The sequence below is a fragment of the Suricata suricatta genome, chromosome 4, assembly GCF_006229205.1.
Source record: "Suricata suricatta isolate VVHF042 chromosome 4, meerkat_22Aug2017_6uvM2_HiC, whole genome shotgun sequence".
Lineage (NCBI taxonomy): Eukaryota > Metazoa > Chordata > Mammalia > Carnivora > Herpestidae > Suricata > Suricata suricatta.
This window is the reverse complement of record NC_043703.1, coordinates 111009166-111025583: the sequence shown is the minus strand read 5'-3', so window position 1 is coordinate 111025583 and position 16418 is coordinate 111009166. Positions and strand designations below refer to the sequence as shown.

General features: G+C 39.1%; 1 long non-coding RNA gene across 1 annotated transcript in view; it reads left to right on the top strand.

The window, feature by feature from the left end:
• Window positions 1-16418, top strand: part of LOC115289897 — a 375560-nt gene that overhangs the window by 327436 nt on the left and 31706 nt on the right. Inside the window, exon 3 of the long non-coding RNA XR_003907859.1 lies at window positions 15637-15732. This is a non-coding gene — a long non-coding RNA (uncharacterized LOC115289897). The remainder of the gene's footprint in view (window positions 1-15636; window positions 15733-16418) is intronic.

The following is a 16418-nucleotide window of genomic DNA, read 5'->3' as shown; positions in this document are numbered from 1 at the left end:
AAGGTTAAGATACTTGTCTAACAATAAAAGAGCCTGTATATCTATCTACTACTTAGCTCATAATATAAAACTGGGTTATCAAAATAGCTGTTTCCATTGACTAAGATATTACAGAGTTACTGCTATTCCTTTCTGACAAAGTTCTGATGATAGCTGAATAATTTCATTCTTCATTTATTCAGCAAGCATTTCTGGAGGTCTTTCTGTGCCAGATGTGCCTATGTCAGGAGGTGGGGACTCAGAATAGAGGTCTCAGTCAACTGCGCTCTGAAGGAGTTCTCCTTGAGTGGCAGAGGCTGAGAGGGACATCATCACAAGAGAGATAAGCCACACTAGAGAATCACAAGTGGAGCGTTGTTCGTGCTGACCTGACCCTGTTACATTGAACTAGGAATCCCGAGCAAGTTGATACCATCAGACAAAAGTATGACCCTTTCCCTCTTCACCATTGCCAGGAGAAATTATATTGGTACTGAAGCAGACACAAGTAAAATGTCAGTATCACCATAGATATTCAGACAGACAGCAATCTACCAAAATCATGATCTACTCTAGAAAAAAACAGGAGCACAGTTTCCTCTGGTGGGAGCAAAATTACCTATCATCTACTCTGTCTGATAGCAAGGGTTTGGGATTGTCTTATATCCTAAGAAATCTTCTACTTACATGTGAGTGCCAGGAATTTTATCCTTAGTTTTTACCTACTAACCTTAAGTCTTGGTATAAGTATTTGAGGTGAGGTGAGGTCTCCCTTTTCAACTATTAGTTTTTTCCTTAATTTGAATTTAAGAAATGTGAAACTATTTCACAGAAGGATGTGAGCTTTCTTTTGTTCCCCAGGAATCCAAAGTGAGAAGAAAGTGGGGACATAAGTATGTTGAACAAAGAAAACAAGGTACCAAGGACTGTCACGGCTCACGAAAAACTTGGCCTAGGACTGTTTAGGGTATTAATTCAATCGAAGCCATCTTTATCCAGAGGAAGATGATGTATTTCAGAAAGGCAGAAAGCATGGTGACAGAGATGTCTGGAGGAGCAGAGCAGCACAGTGGAGCACCTTTCAAAATATGGTACCTCCAGGAATTGGCTGTTCCTGAAGTTGTTGGTTACGTGTAATCATTGTTCTTGATTTTTCCCAAAACAACTACAAAGGGGACCAAACAATTTGAGTTTTGATTAAGACCTTAATGATTACTCCAAATAATCATCTTCTAGTTCAGATAAAGGAGAACTCATGGTGATTGGATTGACCCATCTTCAGGCTCTCAATCTAATGCTCTTCCATAGCATCAAGCTGCCTTCCATTGAATCAGCCGTATAACCCACATTTTTGGTTTTGAATGAGATTCACATGGGTGAGTGTGGAAGAAAGGAACTTCCATTCACTGGTTTTTCTCAAGACCTATGAAAAGGAATTAGAAGTTTCCTTTCACTGTTAGGACATTGAGGTCAGAGAGATTTAGCCTCTGTTCAAGTTCATAGTGCAAGCAATAAGTAGTAGAGCTGAGATGAATTTGAACTTGGAAAGTTATCACTAACTCAGTAATAGCTGATGCCCAGTCTACTCTGCCATACTGCTTCTGATGGTGTCGCTTTGGTTTTCCCATCAGAATTAATTTGGAGCATATTTTCCTTTCTCAATCACCTCTTTAAGTAAACTTAAGTGGAATTTACTTCTTTATTTTATTTTATCATGATTATTCAAGAGAGTTAGCCCCTGTTTCGGAGCAGGCTTGTTTAAAGCACTTATATATGTTTTATGTATCCTCTTTAACATACCAAGAAGTTTAAGTTTAAAAAAATTTTTTTTTAATGCCATTGTTACTTTTCCACCTAATGATGCCCCTGTGGATGACAATTAGTCCTTTACTATGGCTACAGCATTGACTGGAACTGCCAGCGGTGAGGAAGACATTCTTCTGAAGAATCTTGGCATGTACAGTGCTAAGAAAATGACTCCAGGCTCTAGGACGCTATCCATCATCACCACTTTTGAAACCAAAGTTGCAAAATCTAAGGATGACCCTATCACTGAAATTCTACCACTTCCCCTCCCACTGTCACACCTGCCTGTGTGACACTATCAGCCAAGACTTGGATGTCACAACCTGGCTCTGAGCAATAGTATAGTATAAACATGATTTTTGCTATCTAGTAGATTCAGAAAGATTAAAGAGAAGCATCAAGATAACTACACCATACTCCTTTACCTTCTGCATATCATTCAGCATATTAAAAGAAGGCTAACTCATCATTTATTTCAAGTAAATTTCATAACCAACGACACCAAGGATACTGAAAAATAAGGTCACAATATGTGATGAGTGCTTGTTCAAACATCTTATTATGTCAATATGGCATAAGCTTTTTCTCAGAGTTTAATGCAAAAAAAAATACTGAAATATAAAATCAATTCCCCCTTCCCTCAATCAACTAGGAAAGTAGTTTGAGACTGTTTCAGGTTCCCAACACTGATGCCAGTTCTCAGAGATGACTGGGAGGAGGCTGAAGGAAGTATGTGGGCCTCCTAGTACCCCAAGGAGAGCAAGTTCATCTATATTTATATATGATGTTCTACGTAAAGTTTCCTTTCAAAAATGAAAATGGGGGAAGGGGAGATGAATAGGCAGAGCACAGGGAGCTTTTAAGGGCAGTGAAGTTATTCTGCATGATACTATAATAGTGGATACACGTCATTATTCATTTATCCAAACCCACAATGTAGGACAAGAGGAAACTCTAATGTAAACTATAAACTTTGGGTAATAATGATGTATCCACATAGGTAACAATGTAGGTTCATCAATTATAAACTGCTTGGGAAAGTTGAAAATGGGGAAACTCAAAGTGTGTGGGGACAGGAGGTGCATGTGAAATCTCATAGTTTGTCTCAATTTTGCTGTGAACCTGAAACTCCTCTGAAAAATAAAATCTATGGGTTAAAACAATGTGAACATGAAAACTCCTAACAGTGATTTGGAGTCTTCACTCCCTAAGCAGTTATGTTGCACTTTCCTCGTGCCTGTCTCATCTTCAATGCACTTAGCACTGTCCTATATTCGTGCCCCTTATGATGAAGCAGATGTTGGGCTGGCATATGGTATCCACTCATAAATTTCTCTAACCCTTCCCTGGTGTATAGGTCATAGGCAATGATGGGTTCCGGTGACCGGCCTTCTTAGCTCTCCCCAAGGAGCTCTGGAGAACTGGTCCCATTTGTTCACGTCGGGTGGGTGAGCCATTGCTGTGGGCATCCATCCACTGACAGCAGGCCCAGATGGAGGCAGCAAGAGTCCAGCAGACTGGATCAGGCTCCAAGAGCTGCACCCAGCATCCCACCTGGGAAAGTCAGGGCTGTGGGAGCATTTGGTCCTCTGCAGCCTGCAGGTGGCGATTGGAGAGGCTGAGCCAAAAGTTTCAGCTGCATGTAGTACTCAGAGTTGAGTTGTGCTGAAAAAGAGGGCTGAATGGGTAAAAAGGGATGTATTGGTTAGTAGACCCTGATGCAAGCTTTCACAGATGGGATTGCGGAGAACACAGAGATGTTTATGAAGGTCAAAGGAAGGGAGGCCTCTCCTGAAATAAAATAGTGTATACTCACCCATCCTTTTCCTTCTGAAGACTGCAATGGCACATATAGTCTGATTGCAATGATTCTGTTTATACACATATTTTGTTTTAGTTGATTTCCTTTAGTATTGTCCCCTGATCCTATTGCAACCAGTTTGGAAATACAAACCATGTCTCTTAAAACTTTCCCATCTTTCTAGAGGCCTACCATAAACCCAGACACATATTATGCACTCTTAATCGATTATTTATGGATTAAATGAAAGATTTAAGGCTCCCACAATTGACTTTTCTTACATCAGCAGCAACTAATATTGACGTTACACTCTGTTGTACGTATACATAGTAGATAACATGCTTTCTTATATATTGCCTAGTTCGATAGATTATTATGCCTGTTTTACAGAAAATAACCCTAAATATCTGTTTAAATGATTTGTCTAAAGGTATAAGGATTTTAAATATAGAAGAAAGAGAATTCACATTTCCTGGCTCATACTTCATTTGTAGCTAGAGTTAGCCTGAGCTTCAATTCTAGAATAAGATCGTTAACCTGAATTTTAATTCTAGAATAAGATAGTTGTTTTCCCTTTAAAGGGTGATTTCAGGCATATAATAAGTCATATTTTTGTATTTTAAAAGTTGGGTAGTATTATAAGTATTCTTGAAATTATGTTCAACTCTGAGTGTGGAGCCCTGTCTATGTCTCCACTCATCCAACCTGTTATGCGCCTCTTCTGTGCTGGAAGTTGACTCTGTGCATTCCCATGAGAAGCTTGTTTAACAGAGACAGCTGAGAGGTATATGAATAAATATAATATAATAGATCTGTCTATACAATCTGGGAGATCATGAGGAGGATACCTTCATCCTTCTCTGACTAACTAATGGGGAAAAGGCTTCATCGGCAAATGACCATTAGGCCAAATTTTGCAGAATGGAGAAGGAGCATGAAATGGAATTGCAGGTAAGAGAAGAACATAAGAGGCAGGGCATAAGAGACATGGCAGTATTGATCAACTGTAAAGTTATTTCCATACTTCACTTTGATATTGTCTCTCTTTACCTGTCAATGCTTCCTAAAATTCAATCAATCCACAAATATTTATTGGGCATTATTTTATGCCTGATACAGTTATTCCTTTATTTCCTGTCCTAAATTCTCATTACCTTATACCTGAATACTTGCAACTGTTTTTTTTTTCAGTAGACCACAGCCTCTGGTCATTCACACCTATTCAGTGAGTACATGCGGATGTGTACTTATCTGAGAGGCACAATAGTGGGTGCTACTCTAGGTATAAAACTACATAAAGCAATAATCCTGTCTTCAAGGAGTTTGAATTCTTATAGTGGAGATAAGACAGGCATGCAAAAAACTATAATTCATGGTATAATGTAAGTGGTACAGAAGAGGTGTAAAATGAGTTATAGGCACTTGCGTTGTGGAGCAGAACTCCATTAGGACATGGTTCATTAGTACATGCATTTGGGTATACTGTAAATGAGCTCTTGACACAAACAGAAATGATGAGTGAATCAATTAGAAGGCGTTTTCTTTTCCTCTCTAGAATTGAAGCCTAGATGGGAGAACTAAGACCCAGGTTTCAAATTCAGAATCATTTTTAATGGTTTCATAGCTCTCCCCAAGATCTAAGACAATGGGATTGTGGCAGCTGCCGTATCAGAGGGGCCTGCTATGGTAGGATCAAAATCTAGCAAGTCATTATCAAGGGCAAGGTCAAAGTAGTATGTGGAGTTTTTCTATAATGTAACTCATGGAAAGTGGGAGGAAAACTGCAGAACCAGACCACCAGTCAGGACTGGGGAAAGTGAGAGAGTGCAGTACTGCAGAGGACCTAGGACATTGTCAGCCAAAGTACTTCTCACACCCCCTCATGGCTCCCCATGCAAGCTCATGGCTTCAGTTACCTTCTTTACATAACCTACCTTGACTTCCTTTCTAGGATACAGCTTTATAGATCTGCCTGTTCAAACCCTATCCCCCCCTGCCCCAGGTATATATTTCAATATTCCCAAGACTAGAGCCATCCTCCATCCCTCTAAACCTGCTCTCTGTGTTCTCTACATGTTCCATCATCCACTACTATCTAGTTGTAGAATGAAAAACCCTCAGGCATTCTTGTCACTGTCTTCTCTTCCCCCATGGCCAAACTGTCACCAAATTATGTAAATTTACCTTGGAGTGATCTTTGATTCCATCCCCTTTTCCATCTTATGGTCACCCTCTGGTCTGGGAAGACTGAACTAACTGGTCTCCCACAGCTGTTCTGTTCTTCCATAGTCTGTTTCTCACACCACTCTCAGAACAACCTTTGCGAGATGGATATATAGTTATGTCACTCCCCTCATTATAACATTTCTGCTGTTTGCCATTGCTCTGAGAATAAAACTAAAATTATCAGCATGACCTTGAGAGCCTTGCTTTATCTAACTTAACCTGCCTCACTAATCTCTTTGCTCCTTTTTTCTTCCCCAGCTTCCTGTAATCCAGCCACAGTGACCTTCACTGCTCTCAAACACATCATACTCCCTCTTACTATAGGGCATTGGCTCATGCTGTCATCTCACCCTGGTATGGTCACCTCCTCCCTCCTGTGGCCACTTTCTGTGTCTTCACCCAGACCTCTCTTTGACATTTTAGCTCCAATCTCCCTTCCCTAGATATGCTTCGTCGACCTCTGTCTTCACGCCTCATCTTCCATTAAGGGTGGATTCTTTGAATTCATGTTCTCCCAAGACTGTATTTCTTCTTTAGCACACTAATCTCAGTTCATAATTAAACATTTGTCAATATGATTATTTAGTTACCATCTGTATTTCTCTGCATACTGCAATCTCTATGAGAACAAGAGTCACATCTGCTTTTTCTTCCCATTTTATCTCTAGTGACAATCGCAGTACTTTGGCATGTCGTAGGTGCTCAATACAAAACATTAAATGAATAATTGAAGTGCAAGTAACTGCAAGCCCAAGAAAGAGAATAGAAGTCAGGTTGTGCGGGGTGGAAAACAATTATACATTTGTCTAGGAAAGGATGTGCAACTACAGGCTTCTTTAAAAGAGGTACTTGTTTTCTTCTTATACTGTCATCACTCTCTATGATAAGCACAGTTCCAGAAAGGTTATTTTGAGAGTGGACTCCTCACTGCCACACTTTATCAGACATTTCAATATATGTAATTATGACCCATGGGTATGATTGTGTCCAAGGTTTACTAAATGCAGGTGATGTGGAATCATAGGTTTGGGTGCCTAACAGGAAGAATGGAAACAGTGGAGGAATAGGCTGCTAGCATTCCACTCAACTATCTCTTCACCTGAACTGGCATGTGAAAAGATACTTCATATGAAAAGATAGTAAGCTTTGCAACGGCTTACTATTTTATGTAAAAATAATACATGCTGACTGTATTTAATTCAAACAATACAATCAATAATAAGCAGGAAAGAAAATCACACATGCTCAGGGATACCACTGGCAATGTTTGATTAAATATCCTCCCTTCAGGTATATGTATTTTTTACTACATAAAAGAAATCATATTTTGCCTCAAATCATCATGCTCACACATGGAACTAATTGGTTTTGCCAAAAGATATAATGGAAATGGTTATTGGCACTGTACTGACACCATACATACAAATATGGTTGAGATAACATTCTTAGCCAAACAAGGAAGCCATAGATTTTCTGATGATACTGATTCAAACCCACAAAATAGTGCAACTTTTAAAGAGTTCGTAGACCCAAACTCTTAAAAATGGAAACCTACTGAAGTGGTATAAAAGATCACAGAATGGTAGGGAGATCCTGGATGTCACCAGTCACTGGCTTTTTGTTAACTCCTAGACTGGAAAACCAAGACTCGCTGAAGAAGGGGAGTGGGTGGTACGGAAGGTTCAGACCAGAACAAAGTTCTGTGTACCTATTCAATTTGGACATTCCCTACAATACTGCAAAATTTCAAGGCAAGGAGCTCAAAGGAAAATTAGCAATTCACTAGTGACCAAGTTTGAAAAGTCACTATGCTCGCTGTCTAATGAGGCTTTACGGTCTAAATCTCCAAGAAAGAAACAAAACATCTCCATTAGCTGGTGACAAACACCCCTGAGCTGTTCTGGAACCGAGGTTTTGTTGATTGCTGACACTTGAGAGAGGGTAGTGAGTCATATTATGAAAAGAACTAGATTTTTTTTTTTAAGAGATGCAACTTGGTAACTAATTTTTGTCTCTCCCTGCCAGTGTAACCGTTTGAATGTTAATTTAATTTTACAGAATATCATTTATGTAAATGTAATTAGAAGGGAAACATGATCTGGAGATGCACAGCACCAAAGAGAATTTATTACTCCAAGGGGTATTGCTCTAATCATTCAACTGCAATATTGAGTTTCCCCAGATTTAATCTAAAAGCAATAAATTACAAAAGGCTAATGCCCTGCCCAACAACAAGCTGTCATGAACCCAAGTTTCAGAGAGGGAAACCAGAAAGAGAGAGAGGGGAAAAAAGCCTGAACTTTATTTCAGCAACAGGCTATCCTCAGCTTCCTATTTCCTGACATAAAACTCAGTAGAGACAACATAGCTAGGAAAAAATAAAAAGCTTCATTTCCCAAACATGAATAAAATGGTGACTTCCAGCCTCCTACTGCTTTTCCCTTTAGAAATCTGACCAGGGCTCTTTACTGGCATTATTATAAATGTTGAAACTCAGGGCTCAGTGCTCCCCAACAACAGAGAGAGGGGGGTGGGGGGAGGGAGGGAGAAATCCAGTCAAGATGAAACAGCTCTGTCTCTTCACTGTATGACTGGGCTGTTCTTTGGCAGAGAAGAGGAAAAGATGCAGCCTAATTAATGTCAAGGTCCATATTGCATTCCATTGCGTGCCTGCCGGAAAGCCGGTTCTCACAGGGAAACTTGCCATCACAAAGAGAAGCCACGCCTGTTAACAGGGAATGCCCTCCAGTCTCCAACTCTTCTCGCCATGCTGAAGGAGACTTAGGGTTATAAGCGGTCTCTTTGGTGAATAGCCTCATACCTGGACTTGAACATGGCTACCTAGTTCTTTAATTGCCATGAGTGGGGGAAAATCAACAACCTGGCTCCATAAAATAAACCCTCAGTGACATGTGTGAAAATGCCATTGCCTGGGTTTAAATTAAGATTAAGTCAGGATTTCTGTGGTTAGGACTCAGGCACGGGCATATTTTAAAAGCTCCCCATATCCCGTTGATTTTAATCTGCAGCCCACAATAAGAATGACAGTTCTGGCTAAAGGGTGATGACATGCAATGGAATACCCATGTGTAATAGGTGACAATGTCACAGAATCATTCTAGTTGATTGGGATTTCTTGGACAGGACAAAGGTGAAGGAGAAACATATCTAGTCATAGTGAATAGAGAGAAAATTGCAGCTGGCCAGGTAGGCCATATTGTTTCAGTTTAAAACCCAAATAATAAAAAGCGATATATTGTTACTAATTTCTTTATTGAACAAACATGTTAAATAATACAGTCTCCTTTATCTTTCTTGAGTCAAGGAACTTGAGCATTATATTCAGAATGTGTTTCTGGGGGGAGCAGGTAAAGCCAGCTCCCAAAATAAATTCTATATTTCTTTCATTATCCAGAAACATTTTGGCTCTGTTTGTTTAGGTTCGGTTGCTTTGCTTTTGTTTTGTTTGTTGGTTGATTGGTTGGTCCTGGAGGCAGGACAGTGGGGGGCTGTTTAATTCACAGAAGGTGTACCAGCCAAAACAAATGAGTATTTTCATTTCAAAGATAGAATTCTATCAGTATTTTCCAATTTACGTGTGCAATTAGTGGTATATGAAAGATTTCTTTTAAATTTTGGTTGTGTTGTATTTATTCTAATGTTTAGAAGAAGAAACTTAAGTAGCTTTTTTAAAAATATTTTTTAATGGTTTATTTATTTTTGAGAGAGAGAGAGAGAGACAACATGAGCAGGGGAGGGGCAGATAGAGAGAAGGAGACACAGAATTCAAAGACAGGCTCCAGGCTCTGAGCTAGCTGTCAGCACAGAGCCTGATGCGGGGCTGGAACCCACAAACTGTGAGATCATGATCTGAGCCGAAGCCGGACACTTAACTGACTGACCCAAGCGCCCCTAAGTAGCAGTTTGAACCTGTGCTTTGATGGAAATTATTTTGTCAAATGGAACAAAGTAAAATTTCACTTGACTTAAACCAATTTCATAAAGCATAGTAGAGGGATTCTTCAGTGTAGATTGCAAAATTCATGAAAATAGCACATGAATAAAATTTATCTATATATGACCTAAGTAAATAACAGGAGAAAAAATTAATTATAAGTCAAACAATTGAGCTTTCAGTACGTTCATTATATTTCTCTCCCACCCCCACACTCCCCACCACAGATTCATAAGCATACGGTTCCTTATTTGAATGGATTTGACTTTATCTTCCTCTACTCCCGAAATTAGTTTAGTAATACACTTTAGTAGTATTCTTTAATCGATATTTATCAAGAATGTTCTGAAGTATTTAAACAATGGCAAAGGGTAGTACCCAAGAAGGGTCCAGCACCTTCTTCACAGAAGAATCAGCTCCTGACCTCCATGCTGAACATAGATTGTTGGCAAATCAATAACTTTTGGCCACAGGAAAGGGAACACTTAGGAGAAAATATTCATTTCTGATTGTTTCTCAGAACTACAATTTTGCTGATTCTGATACCCTTTAATTGGACTTGCTAAATGAAACATGCCGATAGGTTACACAGAGTTAGATACCCAAACCAGTCAGGTAGAAGAGCATCCTTTTTTTTTTTTTAACCTGACCTGTGGAGGCTGTGCTTCAGATTTCTTCTCCCCTAGCAGGTACCCCTTCTCTGTCTTAAAACCATTCATTATATCTCATTTCTCACTAAACTTTTTCTTCCAAAGCAAACATCTCAAGAGTATTAAGTTAAGTGATTCATTATCACAGCCTCTCTGTCTTATATTACAAATTTAATCAGCTAATTATTTTTTTCACATTGCAGATATTTAATTATTAGCTAGTTCCTCTCTTAGGAGTCAACCAGACTACATATAGACAGCGTTTAGTACAACCCATCGTTTCCTTCTTGTTTCAAAAGGTACTAAATGACTTCATTGAAAATTATTAAGAAAAAAAACAAACACCTCAAAATAAACAATAAATATGGTTTGGGCAGTCATATCATGAGGCAATGAAAAAAATTTTCAGCAGCCTATTTGGGTTGTAACAACTCACAGAGAAGACCTTATAGTTATTCATATCTATTTGGTTCACATCTCAGATCACAACTAAACTAGTATTCTCAACATCACCATCAAGTGTCACCAACAAGTGTCACCAACCAATGTCCAACAAATCCACTTCTATTGAAAAACAATCCAGAAGTCACTCATTCCTAGCAATAGTTACACATAAGATTCTAAAATGAACTTGCCCAAATATTCCTAATTCTTAGAAATTCCTAGGTAATTATGCAGCTAAGATAAAATGAAATGCTGAGGAATTATTTAGAAAATAAAGCAACACAGACCGTCCAGTCTGGGGAAAAAAGAGCTGTATTTTCACACCCTTCCCCTTTTATTTTCAGTTATAGTTATTTGTCTAGATCATCTAAACTTTGGTCTTAAATCCTCAATTCATTTAGCCTATTGCGATATAGCCTTTGCTTAATAGTATATAAGTTCTGACTATCAATTTACGAAGGGGAGAAACAAATGGTTGTGGCCTAATGATAAAATGTGATGAAAAACAAACAGAAACAATAACAAAAATCACAGACGAGTTAGGCTGGTCCTAGAGTCAAACTAGTACAATTGAGAGCTGAAAGAATATCATGGCTTTACAAGTGGGAGAAAACACCTGAATAATATAAATAGACATGGTGGCCTTAAATCATTTTTGTAATAATTAAAGATCAACATAAATACATGCATCCATATGTATAAACATGCAGAGAGACTCAAAAGTTGCAAAAGCTTGCAGTGAGTAAGAAATGAATCTGGGATTTGAAACCAAAGAAATGCATCCACCCCAATATCAAAAATAACTGACAAGTTTGAGTGGATAATCACAGAGGGTGGTGTCTGGTAGATCCATACGTGAAAGGCCAGCCATATGAAGATCTGGGGAGAGAACGTTTTAAGCAAAGGGAGCTTCAAGTGGAAAGACCTGAGGTGGAAAGAGGTTGGACGTGAAGGTAAAGAGAGAAGCCGGCTGAGCTGGAGCAAGCCCCATTTATCAATGCCATTGTTGTCCACTTGCATTATAGCACCGGAGACTGGTAATGGCCACATCCTCCAGAAAGCACAGGTGACCACTTTTCATTCCAAAGGAAAGGCCTTTTGATTCTTTTGGCATTTCAATCGTTAGTGTGTAAGGTAATTACTAGCTGGCTAACATTTGAGCAGGATTGATAGATTCCATTTAGGTCAATGTGTGGCTTATGCTTTCCCACCCCAGGAAATTTGCCAAGGTCAGTAGGTTATAGGGCAAATAAATGCCACGATATGTCAGATTTTTTTTATTCTTCTGGCATTCCTTCAGCCTTCTTGTTTCAGTACTGGAGCCAGCCTGGAAAGCTGATAGTGTAAGCCCTAGCGCAGTGCTGCACATATAAACTGCTTTCAATTCTCAGTGACTAGGTCAAGGTAATAGCAGGTATTTGAGACATCAGAAGGTTCTTCCCAACACTTTATTTACCACAAATTAAAAATAAAATGAGTAGTAAATTATGTTTATTTTTTTTAACTCTATTATCCTTTTTGTTCTTCCTTTTGTACTGACTTATTTTTGACACACAAAAAAAACTGTAACACGTTTGATGTGTACATCTTGATGAGTTTGAAGATACGTATATACCCATGAAACTGTTACTATCTACAATGCCATTAACTTAGCCATCACCTCTAGAAGTTTCCTCCCTTTTATCTTTTGATAAGCATAAGTGAATGTATTGTGTTTTTTAAAAGGTAGAATTAATAAAACAACATGTATTTGGGGAGATGGGATTGGGCGGGCTTTCTAAGCAGCCAAATAGCCATTTTGGTAGGGTTTTCCTTTCTACCAAGAATATACATTTTGAGGCCCTATAGATATAGCCCTAAATCTCAAAATATGAAGAAACAAAAGCAAGCTAGAAAATACTTAAACTCATAATTGATATAGGCAATATGTTCAATTCAGGTCCATAAGCAAATTTATTCAAAACTATCTACAACCTAAAACCTAAAAATTCTGCCTGGATTCCTAAGCTCATTTTGCCTGAGCTCAGGAAGCCCACATCTAATAAAAAGTTAACGTACTTCTGAAATTCAAGCATAATTGCTAGAGTTTAATCAGTCTTGGTGATAAAGATAGCTAGGGGGAATGCATTTGATCGAGATCTAACAGTTATTTACTAACACTTGCACCAAACACTGCACTATACATTATCCAAGGCCCTTCCTATAGCAGGGCTATTCATTACAATTTCTTAATTACTAATTCCAGCAAGGTTTATAATTATAAGCCCACCACTGACAAGGCTATATGTGATTGCTTAGTAATCCCATTTTTTATCTGATGTTAATTAATGCCCACTTATAAATTGTGACTTAACCATAAAAATCCACTTGGTCCTTGAGTTTAACCTTTTATATTCATTGAAAAACTAGAAGAAATCTGCCCCAAGGCACCCACATAGGTCCAATGTGCTGGTTTTATTAACATTTGAGCCTACAACAGAGTTATTTCTCTGTATGAACTCAGTGAATTAACTCCATGAGTAGTATTTGGGACATGGCATCAGCATAGAATTTGAAGGGGGAGGGGAATAAGTATCATTCTTTTCTTCACTCTAAGAGGCAGCTCTCTGTCAAGATTTCAACATTTTTAAATGTTGACAAGCATGTACACTCTAAGACACATTTTTTTGGTCTGGCTCATTATGTAAATTATATTCATGTAATGCATCACTTGGGTATTCAGGTGCAAGCCCATGGTGTCTAATACATGTCCTCCTTGTCAGGAGCGACAGCACTGTACATTTTCAGTAAAGAAAACCGATCAGGGGAAAGAAAAAAATAACTGCTATTTTCAATCAGAACTATAGAAAGTACCCTTAGTCCAGAAAAGATGTGATGCCAGGCTAAGGCTGTAAAATACATCTCTGACCTTATTATCCAGGCTCCTGTGTTAAATATAGTGGCTATAATAGAATTTGTATGCCCTAGTTTCTGACAGGTTGAATGTTGCTTAGTGATCCAGGAGTGGAAAATGGCTGTCTGCATTCAAAGGAGATCATAGATTACAGACATTTCCTGGGTATTGCAACCAGAGGATGCTGTTACGATGGCTCACAAAAAGACAGACAGCCTCCTAATGCCTATAATTGGAAGGGCACTGTATTTATTATCTATTACTGTGTTATTAATTACTCCAAAACTATTTCGTTAGCTCAGAACTACTTATTTATCCCTGGGTAGATTTATCTCTAGCTGGTTCCTCTGCTTCAGGGTCTCTCACAGGCTTCAGTCAAAGGGTCAGCCTGGAGTCTGAGGTCACCTCAAGGCTCAGCAGGGGAATGAGCATTTTTTTGCATTAGAAACAAGTCATCAGGTTTACTTCACCAAGGAGACTGGAATATACAAGGGTGTGAATATCAGGAGGCAGGGATCATTGGGAGCCATTTTATAAGTCTTCCTACCCAAAGAACTGGGATCTCTCAGGTTCCCAGATATCCCTCCCTTGTGATGACATACTTATCATGGCACCTAGTGAAACTTACAAGCCAACACAGTGAAATGGTAACACCTTGGATCTCTTCCTATGCCATGTTGACTGGCAGGAAATTTAATGGTGTTATTCACAGGAAGTACTTAACATAGTGCAAAAAGAGAACTTATTTTTTTAATTTCAAATGGAAGCAGAAAATCATTCTTTCCAGAAAAAAAAATAGGCTTGAATGTCCTTTCCCTTCATGTCTCCAACATATACAAAGTTTCATCCAAAAGTCCAGAAGAGAACCTTACTCTTGCAATGTAGAAGGCAGGCACAGCAGGGTAGCTGAGGAAACTGGGGAGGTGCAGCAACCTGGAGCCAGCCACAGCTACCACTGCATAGACCATAAGGGTCAGAAGCAAAGCCTTCAGTGAAAATCACTTGACACACACTGTTAGCTGATGACTCTACTCTTGCCAAGGACCTAAGCAAGGCTAAAACTTAACAATAAGGCCATTGAAACCAGGAGCAGACTTCACCCAAGCAAAAGGCATAAATGATTTGTGTCAGGAGCCATGTTTGGCAAGCAAAGGAGAATATAGAATAGTTTAGGAATATTCCCTTGGTTACACTGGCTAAAGATTATCTAATCGTAAATGGTGAGGAGCTAAGGACTGCCACTAATGTCCACTGGGTATTTGTTGTATTTTTGTAAAGAGATGAGTAGGATTTTCCTGTGAGTGACCTCAGATCTCTCTCCGGCTTGTCTGACAATGACCCAGCTGTGACTGATGGCTTCCTTCTTTGAGGGAAGGTATGAGGCTGCAACTTTCCCTAGGTACATGAGGGACTACATCCAAATCATTTCCCAAGCATCAAAAAACCTCTTAAGATATCCAGATACTGGGCATCTGTATTTCCTCAGAATAGCCTTAAAAATTTTGGTTCTAAGCTAAGATTTTTAGAACAAAGCAAGCCCAATACACTTGCCCCATTTAAGTCTGCTCTCACAATTGCCTTATAAAATAGGGGATGCCAGCAGGGATAGATGTTCCTTCAAGTGATGAATAACCTCACAGTGTATCTGGTGGCCCAGCTACCTAAGACACTGTCCTGCAGGATGAGCAGAGAACTGAAGCCCCCATGTCTTCTGACCATCCTGCCCTTGAGTTCCATCTGCACCAACTGAAGTTGCTGGTGCCCACCCTGAGGCTTGCCCTAAATAAGTACATGTGTATCAAAACTTACAGAAAATATCGAATTATTTTCATTGTAGAGTCAGTCTTATTTCTTTTGTTGTTGTTCTCTTCATTTTATACAGCTCAAATTTAAAGAACCACTAAGCATCGTAATAGAGAAATATGTGGAAACGAACTACAAGAACGAATGTTCCAGTGCGCAGAATGGACAACATCTGGTAAGTCACACATTTCATGAAACACCTACTTAATCAGGTTTATTTCAGCCTGGGTGTCTTGTGTATAATAACACTCAATTCCATCATCAGTAATTTATTGATTTAGTTCTTTTTTGAGTCATTAAGGCTTGAAGGTTGTCTTAGGCTAGATTTCCACAAGAAGTAAAAATCTATGAAAATGGCTACATGTGAGTAGTTTATTTAGGAACATGTTCCTAGGGAACCAGAGTGAATGGGGAAGGAGAGAGAGCCCCATGCAAGGACATCAGGATCAGTGCCTGGTTGTTCAGTCCTGTGGGAACATGTTCTAGAGTAGGAAAGGGCAAAGGAAGAAGCATTTGCCCATGAACTTTCAATTCCCATTGGTGAATATTTCTTCCAACCTAGAATTGGTTCCTCCTATTTCTAGTTTTCACAATTTTCTGGTACCAGTTGAGTTCTTTTTTTTTTATGAGATTTATCTTTATTTTTTTAAATAGTTTATTGTCAAATTGGTTTCCACATAATAGCCAGTGCTCTTCCCCACAAGTGCCCTCCTCCATCACCACCACCTCTTTTCCTCCCTCCCCCTTCCCCTTCACCCTCAGTTCATTTTCAGTATTCAGTAGTCTCTCAAGTTTTGCGTCTCTCTCTCTCCCCAACTATCTTTCCCTCTTCCCCTCCCCCTGGTCCTCCATTAGGTTTCT